Source organism: Lolium rigidum, chromosome 2, assembly GCF_022539505.1.
Source record: "Lolium rigidum isolate FL_2022 chromosome 2, APGP_CSIRO_Lrig_0.1, whole genome shotgun sequence".
NCBI lineage: Eukaryota > Viridiplantae > Streptophyta > Magnoliopsida > Poales > Poaceae > Lolium > Lolium rigidum.
In genome coordinates this window covers 277,906,462-277,927,977 of record NC_061509.1, presented here as the reverse complement: position 1 = coordinate 277,927,977, position 21,516 = coordinate 277,906,462, and positions in this window count along the sequence as shown.

Below are 21,516 nucleotides of genomic sequence, written 5' to 3'. Positions count from 1 at the left end.
ACATGTTGAAGTACGAATATGTACCGGAGGACACTGGTTGTTTGTCTTGATGTCTTTTACAATCTCCGGGACCGGTTGGTCCCGGGTAATCTTCACAAGCATCTTGATCCTTCTTTTTAGAGAATCTGCCGGCAGATTGTCGTGGGTGACTCGGAGTTGATCATCAACCCCGGAGTATTCACAGGTCAACCTCTTGTTATATTTCAGCGGCTGGATCCAGCGAGAAAACCAACTGAGAGTCAGGTCTGTTCCGGTTAGCCCATCGTGGACTAACCAGGAAATCCTCCGCGCTGCTTTATCCAGCTCCGGGTATTGAGCGAGGGCGGGGATGAAGCTCCAGCTGGCTAACTCCTCCGGGGGCTTGTTGATGAACTTGGGAAGCCCCTCATGGACGTCCGGAACTTGGATGTTCTTTACATAGAACCATCCGACGTTCTAGTACCAGACGTGTTCGTGCAATGAATGGGGTGGATACATCCTTCCAGGGCGGAGCATGAAGGTCATGCTTCCGCAGTTTACCATCACTTTATCCTTCGTCTCCCTCTTGACGCGGAAAAAGAACTACTCCAGACGGATGTCGGGGTGGATTCCGAGATGCCCTTCGCAGAGCGTCACGAAATTTGAGAGGAGGAGATAGGAGTTGGGACATATATTATGTGGCTGGAGGCCGTATGTGTTGAGGACGGAGAGAAAGAACTCGGAACACGGGAGCGATCGGCCGCGCTCCACCCAAGCTTTTGTAAGGACGTGTTCGTCCGAATCCGGCTTGGCGGTGACGGAATCCTTCATGAAACTCCATTCCGGAGCAATCATGCCCTCGTTCTGGAGGTCTCTAAGCTCTGAGTCCTTGACTTCGCATGGCCACCACTGACCCTTTTCACCCTCGTTGTTCCGGGCCTTCGAAGCTTTCTTTTGTTCCGACTCCTGCACCTTAGCAGCCATTCTAGCTTGTCCTTCGATTTCTTCCTGGATCTCCTCTAGTGTTGGGATCCGGTTGATGTAATTGCTGGAAGAGGCGGAAAATGGTTGAGCTAATCGGGTGTCGAAAATATTGGGCGGAAGGAACGCTATGGGCTCAATGAACTTTGGCTCTGTGGATTTTGGTTCTACGCTATTCGGAGAGCTATCAGTGTACTTAGGTGAACTAGTGGACATATTTCCGGCTGCATGCATATGGTAAATGGTTTAATTGCTCGGAACTAAATCAGCTAGCTAAGTCATCTTCTACGGGTCCGGTGGACTTACCGGTGATGGCGTGGCGGTTCCCCGTGGCGCCGGCGAGGTCGAGGTCACCAGACTTGGTGCGCAGAGCTCCGCTTGACCACGAAACAGCGGCGGATGAAGTTTCCCGATCAACCGCGCTAATCTCAGGTCGAGAACGGCCTTGGAGCAGCGGCAGACGAAGTTCTCTGAGAAGAAGTTCGCCGAAGTTAAGATCCATCAGGCGGTGCAGGCGAGAGGTAGAAGATGAAGTGGTGAATGCGGTGAAAGAATGAAACTTACCGAATGCGAGGGGTATTTATAGACCCCGCGTCGAGATTCGTGAGCCGGATTCAACGGTGGAAACAGAACGGTTGCGCCGTTGGATGAACGCCACGTGTCTTAGGTCAAAGCGGTAAAACGACGCAGTGGTGACCTAACTGTGCACCGCCGAAATTTCTGGCTGAAGATTCGCATTTCCGAAAATTAAGCGCGGGAAAAAAGGAAGTTGAGCGCGACGTGGGCGTGAAATCTACTAAGTTACCGTTATAGAAGAACAAATGATTTCCGGTTGAATGACGTCGGAAACAAAGAAGTTTTGGAAGCTCTTCAAGATTCTCTTCGGATCCGAGTAAATGAAGATGGTAGAATGATGAATCTCGAAGAACTTCGGGGGCTACTATTGTGGGTATACTTTATGGGTATATCAACGGCATGGCCTAGATCCGGCAAGCCCGGGTGGCCCATAGATGGTGATGTGGCATGTGGCCCATCGGGTGGCCCAGTTGCTGTAGATCGTGATGGATGAAGTCCAGCCCAGGAATCAGGAGCCGGATCCTAACCGACCTACGAAGGAGGCCGGATCCATGAAGGCCCATGAAGTATCCGGATCCAGTACGACAGTAAGGGAAGGCGGATCCTTGACGTGCACGGTAATGTAATATTCCGTAGTTAGGCAACTTGTATTCCGACTAGGACTCTCCGTGTAAACCCTAGATTCGAGCGCCTTTATAAGCCGGATCCTGGGAGCCCTAGAGGCACAACCACAACTCATTGTAACAATGCGAAAGCGCCCAGATAATTCCAGACAAGCAGCAGTAGGCCTTGTCATCGTGCAGGTGTTCTGAAGCTGGGTAAATCGTGAACCACCGTCCCGAGGACTCTCCGCCCAATGCCCCCTACTTATTTCTCCCCTCGTGAGGATCCCTCCTCCGAGGTACCGTTGAATAGGCAACGATAGACTTAGGCAGTATAAATTTCTCATCGATCAAGGTATCATTTAGGAACAAGTTCACCTGTAGTTTGAGTAGCTTCGCACGAGATCTTGTCATAGGTCCAATCCTAACTTCATTAGACTTGAGCTTCACGGCAGCATCGTCTTCATGTTGTAATGACGGAGGTAGTGGTTTGGTAGGGATGTCCTCATCACTAGGTCACGCCGTTGTAGCATGAGATTATATGAGCCTTTGATTACCCTCCACACATCCCTTGCGAACGGACAGAGAAATAAGGGGTGCTGAATATTCTCCTCCGAACCGCAGAAAATGCAAGCATTACTAACAGAAATGTGGCGGCGCTGCATTTGCACTCCACTTGGAAGACAATCCTGAGCGAATCTCCATAAATGAAGCAACATTTCCCAAGTAGCTTTAACTTTCCAAATGGCCTTCTAATGCTTCTCATCGCCCACTTACATCGAGGACATCCCTCTGCCTTTGACACTACGGTCGATGAAGAAGCGATCAGAACAAGCGAGGATATAGGTTGATCGAACAGTGTAGGTTCCATGCTTAGTATGCGGCCATCGGACATAATCTTCCCCTCCATGTCAAATAATTTGGGTCTAAAAAATTCGGTCTGCAGTCTGGATCAAAGAAAGCATTAACAGTTTCAGGGATCCACTCCATCGTAGCTTCATCAATGAGACAACTTACAGTAGCAATGTCGGGAATGGGTTTCAGCGGTCGAAGCATGTAAGGTGGTAGGTCTGAAATCCAACAATCAGAAGTGATCTTCATAGACTTCCCATTTCCAATACTCCACTGAACACCTTGCAGGAGAAGGTCCCGACCAAAAAGAATACTTCTCCACGTATAAGAGGCCGATCTCGGTTTGGGGGCCTTCAAAAAATCTGAATCTGGAAAATACCTCCCTTTTAAGACCCTTGCACAGAGCAACGTGGGTTCAGTTAAGAATCGCCACCCCTGTCTCCCAAACATCGCTTGGTTAAATAAGACTAGGTCCCAGAAGCCCATGCCTCCAACGGCTTTGTGTGATGACAACCACTTCCAAGAACGTCAGTGTACTTTCTTCTTGCCATCCTCCACTCCCCACCAATGGTTTGCAATAGCAGATTATCTTGTCACAATTGGTAATGGGAACTTGGAAGCAACTCATAACGAAAGTTGGAATAGCCTGGATCACTTCAGGAAAGTTTCCTTCCCAGCCCTGGATATTGGCCGATCCACTACTCCATTAATCCGTTTTCAGATCATTTCATAAAGAAACTTGAAGGTCGCCGTTGGTGATCGTCCCACGGACGTGGGCATGCCCAGATAAAAGTCATTCAGTACCTCACTCTGCACACCAAGGCACCCCTTCACATGTTCCTTAATTTGATCATTGCAATGGTTACCAAAGAAGACTGAAGATTTGTCAAGATTAATTTTCTGGCCAGATCCTCCACAATATGTCTCCAAGGTATGTTTTAGGGCATTCACACTCCTCTTATCACTCCGTACAAAGAAAATGCTATCATCTGCAAACAGTAAATGGGATATAGGAGGATCGAGTCTACCATTTCTGATACCATAGAGCTCACCTCGGTTCTCACTTTGCTGCAGTAAACTTGACAGGCCTTCCGTGCATAGACACACACGTTGATCCTTTCAGCAGCAGAGCATCCCACTCCGTTTCCGTCTCGTGGATTGCAGTAGCTACCACGTGTTTTAGAGTTTAGCAGCCACGTCGTGTCAGTATACACGTTTAGACATCGAGTTAGCAGCTGAGTTCGAGTCGGACGTGCTTTTGTTTAGATGGCCTGTGATGTATATAAGCACAGGCAAGGGGGTGGTTTTAATTTGTACCAGGTTCTTCTATACGTAACACCGTGAATCCCTGACACGAACACATTTAACTACAGCCTACCGCCAGCAAGAGCGACATAATTAAGGTAGGCCTACATCAACCACGCCCGCATGGCGAACGACAGCATCATCCGCCCCTCGTCGTCGGCTTCCTCCCGTGCCTTCCCGTCTTCGCCGAACCCCAACTCGGAGTGGCTCTGGGAATGGGCGCAGGCGAGGGGCTTCTGCGGCGGCGCCTCCTCCTCCTCCTCCGCCGCGGTGTCTGCATCCAATGGACAATACTCAAGTTGGAGAGGCTACGGGGGACACGGCGAGACGTGCTGCTCCTCCCCGGCTTGGGGTCACGGCGGAGATTCTCGGTTCCTGCAGCCACGGCCGACGGCACGCGGTGGAACTGGGCTCTTCATGTGCTGGTAAGTTTCTCGCCTGATTATTTATATATGTGTTCATCAGCTAATGTCGTCCAGTATTCACAAGTCCACATGCATTGATTGTATGTTGATGATGACTGTTTACTTCATGCAGTGTGGTTGGATTTTATGCTGGAGCAGTGCTCTGGAACAAGCACAAACGTTCTCAGGCAGCAAAGCAGGGAAATTAGCTTGAAACATAGTGTAATTTTAATGTTTTCTGTCCAACGCCAAGGCATCCGAAGACGGACTATCTGGTGATTCACTTAGGTTTGAAATTAAAGCTCCACCAGTCGATAGAATAAAGGATACTTTGGTTACCTGCAAAAAAAAGGATACTTTGGTCGAGACAATTTGCAAAAGTGCGCAAGAGAAGTTCATTAGGGCAACTTTGTCATTATTGTCTCTACTTCCTGTGGGAACTCTTACTAATGCGCCTGTAATTCTACTTCAATTCGACACATTTACAAAGGGCGGGTTATGAATTTGTATTCTCTCTCTCTCAGCTTTTTTTTTTTTACACAAGGCTATCTGAACACAAAAATAACAGTAACAAATTGTTTCAATGGTTCAATTTGGACTCTCGGAGTTTCAACAGATATGGCTGCATGTTATATACTAGAAGGGCGGATTATGAATTTGTTTCAATGGTTCAATTGGCGGGGTGTTACAATGGATATTATGGTGCTTCTACAATAGGCCAAGTTCTTTGATTTTGGTTGCTGTAAATTGTAGATTTGTTTGAGATAATTTTCTTAATTCTTTTCACACGGTCAATTATGCATTTTGTACGGCTGAAGCTCATCCTGACCCGATGTTACGACTCAATTTTACGGCCCAAGCCCGTCCCGACATGCAACTTTGGTCTGGCCCGGCCCAGGATTTCCGAGCCGGGATGCCCATGCCTAGCTATATCCTCAACCAATTTTCATTCAACATTTGTGGGTCTACTATAATGAATCGGAAGATCCAAATATCTAATCTGAAATTGGCCTTGGATACAACCAAAAAGCTCATCATACTGATGGACCTTGTCCTAGGCCTCACCGAAACAAAATAATACGAACTTATGTAAGTAATATTTTGAGATCCGAAAGCTGCTCGAAGGTTGAGAGAATTAACTTTAGGTTATGACCTATTTCAATGGCATGTTCCATGAAGATGATTGTATCGTCCATATATTGTAAGATGGATAAATTATCATCAACAAGATGAGGAATGACACCAACAATTTAGCCATCAGACATTGCACGCTCAATTATGATAGCGAGCATATCTGCCACAATATTGAAAAGCATTAGGGATAATGGATCATCATGTATTAACCCCTTCTTTGTATGGATAATATGTGCCAACGTCATCATTGACCTTACTTCCAAGTGATCCCGTGGCACGTGTGGCCGGACACGCGCTATCCGCGCAACGTTACGGTTGGATCGGAGCAAACGGACCAGTCCTTTTAGGATGTGTTCATTTTTTGGATGGGGTGGAATAGAATGGAACCATTCCATTCCACTGTCACGGAACCGTTTCATCCATGTGTTCGGTTTGGACAATTTTTTTGTCACGAAACGATTTCATCCTTGTGTTCGATTTTGGAATGGGATGAGAATGGACTGAAATGAGTGAGATAGTCACCCGATTAATTATTCTAAACTCGATTAATTATTCGCTAAACTTGATTAAGTAGTGCTAAACTTGGTTAATTATTGCTAAACTTAATTAATCAGCGTGTGACAGTCACCCATTCCACCTCGTCCGGCCGAATCGGATGAATCACTTCATTCCGGGTCTAGAGGGAATATTCCATTTGCAGGAACCACTTCATTCCATTCCAGTTTGCAACCGAACGCAGAAACGGGCTCTAGGTGCGGAACGGTTCCATTCTGTTTCACCCATTCCCAAACCAAACACGCCCTTATGTTATCCCGCTGGAATGGATCAGCCGGCTGGAAATAGCTAATTGTATGATTCTCCTTCTGCCGCGCGGGGCAGCTCACTGAAGTGGCTCAGGCGGCAGAGAAGCGGGCATGCGCTTGCTGGTAGCTATTTCGCTTCTCCTTCGAGGCTTCATACTCGCCGCATAGCCGATCAGGGACGCCGCAATCACCGCGATCGTCCACCTCTGGCTCGAGGCTAAACCTGCCATCCGCCCAATCTTGTGCTGTTCTCGGCGCTTGATAGCAGGAGCCATGAGGTCGTGCAGGATGCCAGAAACTGCAGGTCCAGCAGGCAACCATCGGAAGGAGCGGCCTGTCGACGGCTTCAAGGCAAAAATGGTTGTTTTTTACCGTGCGTCATTTGCGTCTAGGTGCCCGACCCATATTATTTTTTTCAACAAATTTTTCATTCCACTAAAATACATAATGTACATACCAAATAAAAGGAAAAACAAGAAGGAACAAAACCTAGACTACTTGTTGCCCCTCGGGGCGGTTGACGGCTCGGTCCCGTCGTTGCCTCCCTCCCTCCTTAGCTTCTCTGCCGCCTGCCGCTCTATCTGCCGTGCGGTCGCCGGAGCTCGGTGGGCCGCCACGTCCTCCAGAAGCCACTACCGCATCGCCTTGTTGGCATCATACTCGGTCTTCTTCAGCGTCTTGAAGGACGCGACTAAGACCCTCTGTTGCGCAGGCTTCTCCTCCGAGTCAGGCCTGCTCCAGTTGAAGTCGTCATCGTCCGACTCCTCTGCGGTCGCCGCCTCCCGGAGGTGTTGCTCTTCCACGGCGAACGCCGCCCAATCCTCCTCCGCCTCCTGCTCCGTGCCAGCCATGAACTTCATGCTCATGGTCGCGTCGATAACATCGTCGGCACTATGTTCGTTCTCGTCGTTGAACTCGCCGCTATTGTCGATCGGGGGAGGTGGAGTAGGAGGTGGAAGCAAAGTAGCCTGGCCACCGCCGGCGCTGCTCATCGTAGCAAAGTTGGCGGCTACGGTGGAGGTTGTGCGGCGGCTAGGGTTTGTGTGGAGGAGATGAGGCAGCCGAGCGTGGGCCCCTCTTTATATACGCTGGAGGAAGCCGACGGGCCCGACACGCTCGGCAACAACATTAATTTCGTTGCAAAGTTGGGCGGAGACTGCTGTTATCACCAGAATTTGACCGGATCAGAGGTGGGCCGCGATTGAGATGGGCTTGGAGAATATACATAGAAGAAATACATGAATCGGCCTTGTATACAAAGTTTGGGCTAGTTTGCCCGTGTATCTGTAATATAGTAGGATACGTGTCGGTTAGATAGAATTTGGCTCGTGCACGGTTGGGGTTATTCCCACGATAGAAAGTCTACGGACTATAAATATGTATCTAGGGTTTCTGAAATAAACAACAATCACGTTCACCACAAACCAATCTAGGCGCATCGCCAACTCCCTTGTCTCGAGGGTTTCTTCCGGGTAAGCATCATGCTGCCTAGATCGCATCTTGCGATCTAGGCAGTACACGTTTATTCGTTGTTCATGCGTTGCTCGTGCTGAAGCCTTGTTGATGGCGAGCAACGTAGTTATCATAGACGTGTTAGGGTTAGCATTGTTTCATCGTATCATATGCTTTCGTCCGTGCAACCCTTAGACGTCTAGTCGCCCTTACACATATCTTAGGTGTAAGGGCGGCACCCCGCTTGATCATTATTTAGTAGATCCGATCCGTTATGATTGCTCCTTGTTCTTCAAGGATTAGTTTAATATCTGCATAGTTAGGCCTTACAAACGGGTTGAAGGATCCAGTGGCACGTAGGGTGTAGTTTGCTAGCCCTAGACAGGATGTTCCGGGGATCAACTTCATGTTGGTTTTTAGGCCTTGTCTAGGGTCGGTTTACGATCACCGTGCGTGGCCGCCAGGCTCAATCACGCGTAGGATGTTCCGATTATGTGGTGAAAACCCTAAATCGTAGTAGGTCGTATTAGCTTTATTTTGATCAAGCAGGACCACCATATGATCGTACACCTCGTACGAATCATGGGTGAATCGGCTCCTTGAGCCGATTCACGAGATAACCTGAGAGCCGATCGAGGCTCGTATTTAATGTTTACGTGTATGCCATGCAGGAAACTAAGCGAGGCAAATCCATCACCTTCCTGACCAGGTATAGATCAGGTGGCACGCCCTTGCACCAGCATCGGACGTGCGTGCCGAGTCTTTGCGGGCCGTCGCTCGAGGGACTAGGGCCAGCCGCAGTCCTGGGAGCCTCCCGGCTCTACTGTGTTGCCCGTCGCTGCTCGCCGGTGGGTTTCTGACCGCAACACATTCTGGCACGCCCGGTGGGACAGTCTTCGACATCAACCGCATCGCCATCTACATCTGAGATTGTCGTCGTGGTGAACAGACAGATGCCATAGGATGGCTTAAGTTGGGGCCGAATGGACGCAAGAGGATTCGGGGGAGGGTTTGTGATTAGACGGGATGAACTTCCGGATGGTTTCCTCAAGAACTTAGCCAAGGCTAGAGGTTGAAGAAGAAAGACATAAGGAAGAACTCGCTCTAGATCATCTTCTTTATTGATCTCAACAGGTTACAGGTTTCTCAGTACAAGTGTTCTTCTAAACCTAGATCTCTTCGTGCGTGCCCGTGAGAAGGGCTGCCCCCTCTCCTTATATAGGGGAGAGGGTGGCTTACAGGGCAAGAAACCCTAATGGCATCTTTGACTAGACAAACTACTTTATAAAGCTACTTTAATCATAGATGACACCGGAGTCCTCTTTAATCAGGGATGCTGACGTCCTCCGGCTTCTTTGACCGTCATACTTCTCTTTATCGTCAGCCCTTCGTTTAAAGCTACTTTGCTTAGCTCATCCTTGTCTTCTAGCTCTGGAGAGAATCTTTGACCAGTCCTGCCGACATGCTCTTTCTTCCGGTAGCCCGGTATCTTCTTATCCGGTTCCGGCATACCCCTCTTGGGGATACCGGCTTAGCCTCACTTAGCTAATTTCTTATCTCTATGTTCCGGTACGAACATTAAACCGGTATCTTGATGGCTCAAACCATCCGGTTTAGCATGCCTTTGGCATACCGGGGGTCATCCCCCCAACATTAGTCCCCGAAGCTGGTATAGTCTGGCGGATCCTATCCAACAGACCATGCCAGGTTCTTTTATCTTAGGATACCGGTTTAATCTATCCGGCGTTGGGCTTGGATCCGGCACCTTTGCCCGGATTATCGCTATCTCTTTTCGTAAGACATTATCCGGTGTCTTATCCTCCGGCATCTTAGTCATTAAATACTTCCTCGGCGAAGTCGAGAATATCTCGGGCCCGCGCCTGTCAGTGACATGCGCACTGTAACTGACGCGCCAGTGTCAGGGGTCACTTCCCTTCGGCTTCTGCTTGCGCATTAATTGCTTCACAGCGAATCCCAACTACCTCCCTGGATCTGTGTGTACCTCCCTGTGGCTTTCTATTTTCTCGCGTGTACCATCATGCCACGTGGCGGCCCGCGGAGCGAACCGTCGCGGCCCACGACCCAAACCACCGAGGCCCAGCGGTTTTCGGCCCACGTCTCCCTCTTCCTTTATAAGGGGGAACCGCTCCTCCTTCTTCCTCTTCTCGCATTCTCCACTTCCTCGCGCACAGTGCTCTTGCCCTCTGCGCCTCCGCCGCTCCGTTTCGCTGTTAGAGCTCCGCTGCCCGACGGACCTCCGCCGTAGCTCCGCCGGACGCCGCCGAACTTCACCACGTGAAGAACTCCTGCAGCGCTTCTGTCTCAGCCGAGGCATTGGTGCTTCCTTGAGCTCTTCTTCACCTCGCCGCCGACGGACTCCCTCGCCCACGGCAAGCTCGCCAATCCACCGGCGAACTTCTTCCTCTGCGACTCCGCCGCCTCAGGTTAGGCTTAATCTGGGTTTACCCTTCCTTTGCTTGCTTTCCAGATCTCGACTCGGTAGTGTATTTACTTCTTCTTTTTCTTGCTTTTTCTCTCTTTCGTAGATCTTCGCGCGGGGGTAGATCGTGGGATTCTTGTTTCTCTTCACCAAATTTCATGTCTAGCGGGGAATCTCCCTCTACTTCTTCTTCTGCCTCTTCCTCCGCTAGCCGGCGTAGCAAATCCTCCGACGGACTGTCCGCCGATCTTGCCCGGATGGACACTGACTCCGGTAGCAATCATGAATCCGGTAGTTCTAGTGAGGGTTCCGGTATGGATTCCTCCGGTGTCACCCGTGGGGCCTGGATGGGCTCCAACGTTACCAAATACGAGATCGACTGGCTTTACCGGTCCAGGAGGATTCCGGAAGGAGTAGCCTGCCGGCTTCCTCGCGACGAGATCGTACCGGTGCCCGAACCCGGTGAACGAGTTGTCTTTCTCGCTCACTTTGAGCGCGGCTTCAGCCTTCCAGTCTCTGATTTCATCCGGCGTTTCCTTGATTTTTATCAACTTCAACCTCACCATCTTCCCGGCAACGCCATCTTCTACCTCTCTTGCTATGCCACCTTCATGGAGGCTTATATCGGCATTCGTCCCACTCGCGAGACGTTTGCCCGCTTCTTTGCTCTTCGGATCAACTCCGTTCAGGGCAAGGAAATTCCTAAACCCAAACCTCCCGTACAATGCGGGTCTTGCATCATCGGCTCCCGTCAAGGGAGCCCTTTTTTCAACTTCTCTGGTCTGGAGTCATGCCGGCTATGGCAAGGGACCTTCTTCTATGTGAAAAACACGGGTGCTGCAGACCTTATCGACCTGCCGCCCTTCAATCCGGCGCCACCCACGAGGGCCAACTGGAGCTACAATCCGAAGGAGTCTCACATAGAGACCAACCGGATCATACGCTTCATGAGACAGCTGATGAAGAGCACCGGCATCTGCTCAGATGATATTATCCGCGCGTTTATCTCTCGCCGGGTGCTTCCTCTCCAGCGCCGCGCGCACAAGATGAGCGAGATGTACGGTCCCGGTGATCCTACCAAGATCATTGGAATTGCTCTCAGCAAGAAGGACATCGTCCTCAAGGCTGGGCAGATCTGCCAGACAGCCATGCCGCAAGACTGGGAATGGGGTCTTCGGCCTCTTAGTTCCACTAACCCCCGACCCAAGAAGTAAGAAATTACGCAACTCGGGTCGGCTTACCGGTAACTTTTGCATTGTGACTAACCCCCTTCTCTTTTTCTTTTGTTCTTTCAGGCCAAGGACCGTTTCCCCGGCATCGAGTCTGACCAGCGAGGACCTTGCCGGAAGCGCGGTTTAGACAAGTTTGACCCCGACCCCGTTATTCATTGGCGGGATCTAAAGATGGGCAGGACCCCAGCCTCGCGCCTCGGCAAGTCTCCGCCGGAGCCCGCCGGTTCGTCTGACGACCTGACCTTGCTTGAGGTAGCTTCTCTATTTGATCTCTCATATTTTACCGTTATTGTTCCTCTGTAGATCTTCCCTCAGCCAACATCAACTCACAGGTCCATGAGCATGTCACCCCGCTGCAGGCCGCGGTTGGCCAGGAGTTTCTGGACAACCTCACCGTTGGGGGCAAGAAGAACAAGACCCCGGCGACGGATTCCGGGTCCAGCCAAGCCCCTCCTGCTAAACGCTTCCGGACTGAACCCTTTGCGGGGAAGCAAGTAGGCACGAGGCGCTACAAGGGCAAGCAGATGCCCACTTCCTCCGGGTAAGCCCCATTCCTTTGCTTGTCTCGTTTTTGCCAAGTCTTTTCCGGTTGCTTTTTTCCAATTCTTTCTTTTTCTCTCTTTCAGCCCTGCGCTCAAGCTTAGGCCCAGGCCTGAGGGCTCTGCCGGCTCCGCGAGGACCTCAACTCCTCCTCCTCACTCAAGCCCGACACCATCTGGTGCCGGCAACATCTCTGCCTCCCCTCCGGGGGGCACTGCAAGTTCGGGGCGCGCGGCCCCTAAATCTCCTAATCACCGCGCGGAGGAGGATCTTACCTCCCCTCCTGAAACCCAAGATACCGGCGCCAGCAACATCGGCGCCGAAGAAGAAGCTGCCGGGCGGGCGGAACCTTTGGTTCCTCCCGTCCAGAAAGAAAAGAAGAAGAAGAAGAGTTCACGCTCTTCTCCCTCCAAGGCCGTGCTGGAAACTTCCGTGCCGGCAACCTCTACATCAGCGCCAGAAGCTCCACTTCCTGAGCAGACTGACGCCACACCAACGCCGCCGCCGGAAATCCCTGTTCCTGAGGCGACCGGGACCATGCCAGCGCCTCCGCCGAGCCAAGGACCTCCCGCGACTACACCAAAGCCGCCGCCGGCGGCCCCCAAGATCACTCAGCGCCTCAAGCCGGGGGCGTCTCGCGGAAAGGCTATGGACGGCACCGCCTCAAGCGGCTCGCAGTCCCTGGTGCTGCACGTCGGGCCTGCCGCCGCTGCGGTCCCGGAGAAACCTTCCGGCCTCCTGGGCCGGATTGTTGAGCTCAAGCGCGAGGGTAAGGAGCTGGGGCATCTTCTCTCCTACGCCCAGAAATGGAACGAAGCGGACATCTCCGCATCCACGAAGGGCTTGGGGAAGGACCGCCTTCCGGCGCCGGATCCAGCTGGGCCGCGGTCCACTGAAGAACACTTCATGCGGCTCAAGCGAGCCGTGAAGGAGTTCGACAGCGCATGGTACGATGCCACCAGCAATGTCGTGGTAAGTTTCTCCAATCCTCTTGTAAGTTTTGCTGATGCCGGTTTGTTTCTTTCCGGATCTTGTCTATCCTCCCAGTCCCCGAGTTTCGTGTTGAGAGCGCAGCTCTTAGCGCGAAACTTAACTAGAAACGCGCGAAACCGGCATAGCCAGTCCCCGAGTTTCGGGTTAAGATCTTTGCTCTTAGCGCGAAACTTAACTAGAAACGCGCAAAACCGGCATAGCCAGTCCCCGAGTTTCGGGTTAAGATCCTTGTTTTTTCCTTTCTCACAATTATTTTCCTTTGAATAGAGCACCGCTGACGCTCGGAAGCAGCTCTTCGAGGAGCTTCTGTGGGAGCACCGGGATCTTGCCGAGGCCCACAGCCACTGCCAAGGTTTGTTTCTTTCCTTCTCTTCTTCCGGCATCTTTTCATCGGAAACTTTTCTTCTTTCTTTGTTATTTACTAACTTTTCGCATAACAGCTATTCCGGAAGCCTCCATTGAGGCCCTCAAGGTCCAGGTTGCCTCACTCCAAGGTATCCTTTTTGTTTTCCGGTTAACCTGCTTTCTCTGCATTGTATTAGTGCAATTTTGCTAACACTTGCTTTCCGGTCCTCAGAGGAGAAGGAAAAACTTGCTCTGAAGCATCAGGAAGAGCTGAGCGCCCAGGAGACCCGCTACGGGGATCTTAAGCGTCAGTACATCCAGCTTGGTCTTGATCATGCTAACGCACTGAAAGCTGCTGAGTCTGCTGCCGAGGCCAAGCTTCAAGAGGCGCTGGAGGATGCCACCAATGCCAGCGTGGTGCTGCAGGCTGAGCTGGAAGAGGCCGCCAAAGCGCAGAAAGCAGCCGAGGGCAAGGCCGCCAAGGCGCATAAAGCAGCCGCGGAGGAGGCCGCCAAGGCACTGAAGGCAGCTGAAGACAAGGTCGCGCGGCTGGAGGCGGATCAGAAGGAGTACGACCTTCTGGTTACGCGGACTGACGCGCTTGCCCTTCGTACGTTTTTATTTTTCCTTCTCCGGTTTCTGCTCAAAAGCTTATTTGTTCCGGTAACATGCACTTAGCTTCTTTCCTTTGTCTTGCAGGGCTCTTTCCGGATTCCCAGACGCATGCTGTGAAGAAGGTCGAAGAGCACCGGGTTGCCCAAGGGCGCACGGATTTGGCTGCGGCCTGGGATCCCTATGACCACCTGGTTGCGCTGAACTCGCGGGTCTCCCACATGCGCTGCGTGGACCGGAACGTCTCTGACATTCCGGAGGTGGCCGCCCAGCTCTTCAGGACTCTCTGGCCTGGAGAAGTGGTGCCGGACAACTTCTCCCTCATCAGCGACCGCTTGAAAGGTGCCGGCCGAAGGATCCGGGAGTGGCAGTGCTCTGCTGCCCGTGCCGGAGCAGACTGATGTCTACGGGAGCTTCTATTCTTGTAGACAGTGTTGGGCCTCCAAGAGCAGAGGTTTGTAGAACAGCAGCAAGTTTCCCTTAAGTGGATCACCCAAGGTTTATCGATCTCAGGGAGGAAGAGGTCAAAGATATCCCTCTCATGCAACCCTGCAACCACAAAGCAAGAAGTCTCTTGTGTCCCCAACACACCTAATAGGTGCACTAGTTCGGCGAAGAGATAGTGAAATACAGGTGGTATGAATATATATGAGCGAGTAGCAACGGCACCAGAAAAGTGCTTTGCCCGGGACGAGTAAACAAGCGTAGTAACGCAGCAGTAGTAACGCGAGTAAAACGAGTAAACAAGCAGCGATAGCGATATTTAGGAACAAGGCCTAGGGATTAGACTTTCACTAGTGGACACTCTCAACATTGATCACATAACAGAATAGATAAATGCATACTCTACACTCTTGTTGGATGATGAACACATTGCGTAGGATTACACGAACCCTCAATGCCGGAGTTAACAAGCTCCACAATTCAATGTTCATATTTAAATAACCTTAGAGTGCATGAAAGATCAATTCGACCAAACCAAGTACTAACATAGCATGCACACTTGTCACCTTCATGCTATGTAGGAGGAATAATACACATCAATACTATCATAGCAATAGTTAACTTCATAATCTACAAGAGATCATAATCATAGCATAAACCAAGTACTAACACGGATGCACACACTTGTCACCATTACACCGTGCAGGAGGAATAAAACTACTTTAATAACATTGCTAGAGTAGCACATAGATAAATTGTTATACAAAATACATTGCAATCATAAAGAGATATAAATAAGCACTTCACTATGCCATTCATAACAGTGAATAAGTATTCTGTGAAATATAGCCTAAGAGACCCACACGGTGCACACACTATCACCTTTACACACGTGGGACAAGGAGTCTCCGGAGATCACATAAGTAAAACTCACTTGACTAGCACAATGACATCTAGATTACAAGCATCATCATATGAATCTCAATCATGTAAGGCAGCTCATGAGATTATTGTATTGAAGCACATAGGAGAGAGATGAACCACATAGCTACCGGTACAGCCCCGAGCCTCGATGGAGAACTACTCCCTCCTCATGGGAGCAGCAGCGGTGATGAAGATGGCGGTGGAGATGGCAGCGGTGTCGATGGAGAAGCCTTCCGGGGGCACTTCCCCTCTCCGGCAGGGTGCCGGAGCAGAGATTCCTGTCCCCCAGATCTTGGCTTCGCGATGGCGGCGGCTCTGGAAGGTTTTCCGTATCGTGGTTCTTCGCATCAGGGTTTTCGCGACGGAGGCTTTAAATAGGCGGAAGGGCAGCCTCGGAGGGGGCTGGGGGGCCCACACCATAGGGCGGCGCGGCCCCCTCCGGCCGCACCGGGGTGTGGTGTGGGGCCCCCGAGGGCTTCCCTCCGGCGGCTCTCGGGTGTTCTGGAAGGCTCCGGGAAAAATAGGACCCCGGGTCTTGATTTCGTCCGATTCCGAGAATATTTCGTTACTAGGATTTCTGAAACCAAAAACAACGGAAAACGAGCAATCGGCACTTCGGCATCTTGTTAATAGGTTAGTTCCAGAAAATGCACGAATATGACATAAAGTGTGCATAAAACATGTAGGTATCATCAATAATATGGCATAGAACATAAGAAATTATCGATACGTCGGAGACGTATCAAGCATCCCCAAGCTTAGTTACGCTCGTCCCGAGCGAGGTAAAATGATAACAAAGATAATTTCTGAAGTGACATGCCATCATAACCTTGATCATACTATTTGTAAACATATGTAATGAATGCAGCGATCAAAACAATGGTGATGACATGAGTAAACAAGTGAATCATAAAGCAAAGACTTTTCATGAATAGTACTTCAAGACAAGCATCAATAAGTCTTGCATAAGAGTTAACTCATAAAGCAATAAATCAAAGTAAAGGTATTGAAGCTACACAAAGGAATATTAAGTTTCAGCGGTTGCTTTCAACTTGTAACATGTATATCTCATGGATAATTGTCAACATAGAGTAATATAACAAGTGCAATAAGCAAGTATGTAAGAATCAATGCACAGTTAACACAAGTGTTTGCTTCTTGAGGTGCAGAGAAATAGGTGAACTGACTCAACAATAAAAGTAAAAGAATGGTCCTTCAAAGAGGAAAGCATCGATTGCTATATTTGTGCTAGAGCTTTTATTTTGAAAACATGAAACAATTTTGTCAACGGTAGTAATAAAGCATATGAGTTATGAAAGTTATATCTTACAAGTTGCAAGTCTCATGCATAGTATACTAATAGTGCCCGCACCTTGTCCTAATTAGCTTAGACTACCGGATCTTTGCAATGCACATGTTTTAACCAAGTGTCACAATGGGGTACCTCCATGCCGCTTGTACAAAGGTCTAAGGAGAAAGCTCGCATTTTGGATTTCTCGCTTTTGATTATTCTCAACTTAGACATCCATACCGGGACAACATGGACAACGAGATAATGGACTCCTCTTTAATGCATAAGCATGTGGCAACAATTATTATTCTCATATGAGATTGAGGATATATTTCCAAAACTGAAACTTCCACCATGAATCATGGCTTTAGTTAGCGGCCCAATGTTCTTCTCTAACAATATGCATGCTCCAACCATTAAGGTGGTAGATCTCTCTTACTTCAGACAAGACGGACATGCATAGCAACTCACATGATATTCAACAAAGAATAGTTGATGGCGTCCCCGGAAAACATGGTTATCGCACAACAAGCAACTTAATAAGAGATAAAGTGCATAAGTACATATTCAATACCACAATAGTTTTTAAGCTATTTGTCCCATGAGCTATATATTGCAAAGGTGAATGATGGAATTTTAAAGGTAACACTCAAGCAATTTACTTTGGAATGGCGGATAAATACCATGTAGTAGGTAGATATGGTGGACACAAATGGCATAGTGGTTGGCTCAAGTATTTTGGATGCATGAGAAGTATTCCCTCTCGATACAAGGTTTAGGCTAGCAAGGTTATTTGAAACAAACACAAGGATGAACGGTGCAGCAAAACTCACATAAAAGACATATTGTAAACATTATACGACTCTACACCGTCTTCCTTGTTGTTCAAAACTCAATACTAGATGTTATCTAGACTCTAGAGAAACCAAATATGCAAACCAAATTAGCAAGCTCTAAGTGTTTCTTCATTAATGGGTACAAAGTATATGATGCAAGAGCTTAAACATGAGCACAACAATTGCCAAGTATCAAATTATTCAAGACATTTTAGAGTTACTACATGTAGTATTTTCCAATTCCAACTATATAACAATTTAACGAAGAAGAAACTTCGCCATGAATACTATGAGTAAAGCCTAAGTACATACTTGTCCATATGCTACAGCGGAGCGTGTCTCTCTCCCATAAAGTGAATGCTAGGATCCATTTTATTCAAACAAAACAAAAACAAAAACAAACCGACGCTCCAAGCAAAGTGCATAAGATGTGACGGAATAAAAATATAGTTTCGGGGGAGGAACCGAGATAATGTTGTCGATGAAGAAGGGGATGCCTTGGGCATCCCCAAGCTTAGACGCTTGAGTCTTCTTAAAATATGCAGGGGTGAACCACCGGGGCATCCCCAAGCTTAGAGCTTTCACTCTCCTTGATCATATTGCATCATACTCCTCTCTTGATCCTTGAAAACTTCCTCCACACCAAACTCGAAACAAACTCATTAGAGGGTTAGTGCATAATTAAAAATTCACATGTTCAGAGGTGACACAATCATTCTTAACACTTCTGGACATTGCATAAAGCTACTGGACATTAATGGATCAAATAAATTTATCCAACATAGCAAAAGAGGCAATGCGAAATAAAAGACAGAATCTGTTATAACAGAACAGTCCGTAAAGATGAATTTTATTAGGCCACCAGACTTGCTCAAATGAAAATGCTCAAATTGAATGAAAGTTGCGTACATATCTGTGGATCATGCACGTAAATTGGCTTAATTTTCTGAGCTACCTACAGGGAGGTAGACCCAGATTCGTGACAGCAAAGAAATCTGGAACTGCGCAGTAATCCAAATCTAGTACTTACTTTACTATCAAAGACTTTACTTGGCACAACAAAACATAAAACTAAGATAAGGAGAGGTTGCTACAGTAGTAAACAACTTACAAGACTCAAATATAAAACAAAGTACTGTAGCAAAATAACACATGGGTTATCTCCCAAGAAGTTCTTTCTTTATAGCCGTTAAGATGGGCTCAGCAGTTTTAATGATGCACTCGCAAAAGATAGTATGTGAAGCAAAAGAGAGCATCAAGAGGCAAATTCAAAACATATTTAAGTCTAACATGCTTCCTATGCATAGGAATCTTGTAAATAAATAAGTTCATGAAGAGCAAAGTAACAAGCATAGGAAGATAAAACAAGTGTAGCTTCAAAAATTTCAGCACATAGAGAGGTGTTTTAGTAACATGAAAATTTCTACAACCATATTTTCCTCTCTCATAATAACTTTCAGTAGCATCATGAGCAAACTCAACAATATAACTATCACATAAAGCATTCTTATCATGAGTCTCATGCATAAAATTATTACTCTCCACATAGGCATAATCAATTTTATTAGTTGTAGTGGGAGCAAATTCAACAAAGTAGCTATCATTATTATTCTCATCATCAAATATAGGAGGCAAAGTATCATCAAAGTAAATTTTCTCCTCAATGCTTGGGGGACTAAAAAGATCATGAAAACCAGCTTCCCCAAGCTTAGAACTTTCTATATTATTATCAACAATGGTGTTCAAAGCGTTCATACTAATATTACTACCAACATGCAAATAAGATTTCATAGGTTTTTTAATTTTCGCATCAAACCATCCATGTCTTAAATCAGGAAATAGAATAAGAAGCTCATTGTTGTCCATTATGCCAAACTAGTGTAAACAAGAAACAAAAAGATGCAATTGCAGGATCTAAAGGAAATAGCTTCGAGCACACACACAACAGCGCCAGAAAAGTACTGTTACCTGGAACCGGAGTATGAGTGCCTTTTTACCTTTCCTCCCCGGCAACGGCGCCAGAAAAGTGCTTGATATCTACGGGAGCTTCTATTCTTGTAGACAGTGTTGGGCCTCCAAGAGCATAGGTTTGTAGAACAGCAGCAAGTTTCCCTTAAGTGGATCACCCAAGGTTTATCGATCTCAGGGAGGAAGAGGTCAAAGATATCCCTCTCATGCAACCCTGCAACCACAAAGCAAGAAGTCTCTTGTGTCCCCAACACACCTAATAGGTGCACTAGTTTGGCGAAGAGATAGTGAAATACAGGTGGTATGAATATATATGAGCAGTAGCAATGGCACCAGAAAAGTGCTTTGCCCAGGACAGTAAACAAGCAGTAGTAACGCAGCAGTAGTAACGCAGTAAAACGAGTAAACAAGCAGCGATAGCAGTATTTAGGAACAAGGCCTAGGGATTAGACTTTCACTAGTGGACACTCTCAACATTGATCACATAACAGAATAGATAAATGCATACTCTACACTCTTGTTGGATGATGAACACATTGCGTAGGATTACACGAACCCTCAATGCCGGAGTTAACAAGCTCCACAATTCAATGTTCATATTTAAATAACCTTAGAGTGCATGAAAGATCAATTCGACCAAACCAAGTACTAACATAGCATGCACATTGTCACCTTCATGCTATGTAGGAGGAATAATACACATCAATACTATCATAGCAATAGTTAACTTCATAATCTACAAGAGATCATAATCATAGGATAAACCAAGTACTAACACGGATGCACACACTGTCACCATTACACCGTGCAGGAGGAATAAAACTACTTTAATAACATTGCTAGAGTAGCACATAGATAAATTGTGATACAAAATACATTGCAATCATAAAGAGATATAAATAAGCACTTGACTATGCCATTCATAACAGTGAATAAGTATTCTGTGAAATATAGCCTAAGAGACCCACACGGTGCACACACTGTCACCTTTACACACGTGGGACAAGGAGTCTCCGGAGATCACATAAGTAAAACTCACTTGACTAGCACAATGACATCTAGATTACAAGCATCATCATATGAATCTCAATCATGTAAGGCAGCTCATGAGATTATTGTATTGAAGCACATAGGAGAGAGATGAACCACATAGCTACCGGTACAGCCCCGAGCCTCGATGGAGAACTACTCCCTCCTCATGGGAGCAGCAGCGGTGATGAAGATGGCGGTGGAGATGGCAGCGGTGTCGATGGAGAAGCCTTCCGGGGGCACTTCCCCGCTCCGGCAGGGTGCCGGAGCAGAGACTCCTGTGCCCCAGATCTTGGCTTCGCGATGGCGGCGGCTCTGGAAGGTTTTCCGTATCGTGGTTTTTCGCATCAGGGTTTTCGCGACGGAGGCTTTAAATAGGCGGAAGGGCAGCCTCGGAGGGGGCTCGGGGGCCCACACCATAGGGCGGCGCGGCCCCCCTCCGGCCGCGCCGGGGTGTGGTGTGGGGCCCCCGGGGCTTCCTCGGCGGCTCTCGGTGTTCGGAAGGCTCGGGAAAAATAGGACCCTGGGTCTTGATTTCGTCCGATTCCGAGAATATTTCGTTACTAGGATTTCGAAACCAAAAACAGCAGAAAACGAACGGCACTTCGGCATCTTGTTAATAGGTTAGTTCCATAAAATGCACGAATATGACATAAAGTGTGCATAAAACATGTAGGTATCATCAATAATATGGCATAGAACATAAGAAATTATCGATACGTCGGAGACGTATCACGGACTCAGCACTTCGCGTTGCCTGCTCCTGGTACCCGGAGCTGGACCTGGATGCCCTCA